Raw genomic sequence first — 2,500 nt, forward strand, 5'->3', positions numbered from 1 at the left:
GCGCAGCTGCGACGCCTGCCGCGTCCGTCGGCCGGCGCGCCTGCCACTGGCCGCCCCCACCAGCCGGCTGTAGCGCGTGCGCCCACGCACCGCGCGGCCAGCACGCCGGGAGGCGCCCCCTCACCGGCCGGGGACGGTCCCACCCAGCCACCGCCGCGTATCGCTTCACACCCAGATGCCGTTCAGTTTCGTCGGCATGGTGGGTATCGCTGGAACAACCGGTTAGTACCTCAACCTATCGTCGCCATCACCGATTCACCCCTAGCGAGAACAACCGCACCACAACAGGTTACCATTTGTTCATTTGCGTAACTTCACCAGAAAACGCAGGCGTCCATCGCCATTTGCAACTTCCACGATTATTGCATGCCTGTGTCAGGTGTCACGCCACACTACGTCTGCCCACATACACGCAACAAAATGTGCACGCCTAGACAATACGTGGAAGGTGGCCCCCGTACGTATGCGATGTCCATTGCTCGAACGACTGTCAACCGGCCTCTGTAGCATGTCGCAGATATGGAACGCGGTGCACCATGCCATCACGGTGTGTGAGGAGAGACGACTAGGTCCGAATACATCAACAGACAGCTCATGCTGATCGCCATCCACGGCGTCCGTTCCTCCCACACGTCTCTATGGCGTACCACACTGCAATCCAGCTCTCATAGGGAGACGACACGTAGCTGCGTGCACAATATTTGCACTGTATGGTCCGCCGTTTTTGGGCGCAGTCGTTGTACGGTCACACATGTGCCACGATGTATCATTCAGTACATAAGGACGAATGTGCAGTACAGATTGTGGTTTACGCGTACGACATTAGCGGACAGTTGACACAGGCCGCACCACAACGTAGCCTGAGTACGTCGCATGCGGAGGGCATTGAACATGCAAAGTTCTCACCAACCAGCTTGCGAAGGCAGGGGGCAAGGTGGGGACGTGGGGAGGGGCGGCATGTACGTCCTGCTGCCATCCACATTACAGTGTACAGCAGGAGCATGTGGAAAGTGAGCAAGACTTGCAAGGTGTTTAACATGAAGCGATACACAGGGGAGCGGGGAGTGCGAGTAGCGAACTATATTGCGAGGGTTGCGGGTGGGCAACACTACACTAATTGAACGAGTCGTATAACAATTACAGAGCAGGTTTAGGCGACAACGTGGGTTACGTTAGGCGACAACGTGGGTTAGGTTAAGGCACGACGTGGGTTAGGTTAAGGCACGACATGGGTTAGGTTAAGGCACGACATGGGTTAGGTTAAGGCACAACATGGGTTAGGTTAAGGCACAACATGGGTTAGGTTAAGGCACAACATGGGTTAGGTTAAGGCACAACATGGGTTAGGTTAAGGCACAACATGGGTTAGGTTAAGGCACAACATGGGTTAGGTTAAGGCACAACATGGGTTAGGTTAAGGCACAACATGGGTTAGGTTAAGGCACAACATGGGTTAGGTTAAGGCACAACATGGGTTAGGTTAAGGCACAACATGGGTTAGGTTAAGGCACAACATGGGTTAGGTTAAGGCACAACATAGGTTAGGTTAAGGCACAACATAGGTTAGGTTAAGGCACAACATGGGTTAGGTTAAGGCACAACATGGGTTAGGTTAAGGCACAACATGGGTTAGGTTAAGGCACAACATGGGTTAGGTTAAGGCACAACATGGGTTAGGTTAAGGCACAACATGGGTTAGGTTAAGGCACAACATGGGTTAGGTTAAGGCACAACATGGGTTAGGTTAAGGCACAACATGGGTTAGGTTAAGGCACAACATGGGTTAGGTTAAGGCACAACATGGGTTAGGTTAAGGCACAACATGGGTTAGGTTAAGGCACAACATGGGTTAGGTTAAGGCACAACATGGGTTAGGTTAAGGCACAACATGGGTTAGGTTAAGGCACAACATGGGTTAGGTTAAGGCACAACATGGGTTAGGTTAAGGCACAACATGGGTTAGGTTAAGGCACAACATGGGTTAGGTTAAGGCACAACATGGGTTAGGTTAAGGCACAACATGGGTTAGGTTAAGGCACAACATGGGTTAGGTTAAGGCACAACATAGGTTAGGTTAAGGCACAACATAGGTTAGGTTAAGGCACAACATAGGTTAGGTTAAGGCACAACATAGGTTAGGTTAAGGCACAACATAGGTTAGGTTAAGGCACAACATAGGTTAGGTTAAGGCACAACATAGGTTAGGTTAAGGTACAACATAGGTTAGGTTAAGGTACAACATAGGTTAGGTTAAGGTACAACATAGGTTAGGTTAAGGTACAACATAGGTTAGGTTAAGGTACAACATAGGTTAGGTTAGGTTAGGTTACACGTTGTTGTAAGGAAAGGTGTAGGGGGGGGCGGGGGCGGCAGGTTCGTTGATAGTGATTATAGTAAGTGAATGCTTGTGACATGATCAGATTTGTCACGTCAGGATGCACCTTTGGCTTATTAGAGGCGGCGCTCCAATTCTATGCTTGTGTCAGACCTGTGTCTTTGA

This window comes from Schistocerca piceifrons, unplaced genomic scaffold (genome assembly GCF_021461385.2).
Source record: "Schistocerca piceifrons isolate TAMUIC-IGC-003096 unplaced genomic scaffold, iqSchPice1.1 HiC_scaffold_312, whole genome shotgun sequence".
In the NCBI taxonomy this organism is placed as follows: Eukaryota; Metazoa; Arthropoda; class Insecta; order Orthoptera; family Acrididae; genus Schistocerca; species Schistocerca piceifrons.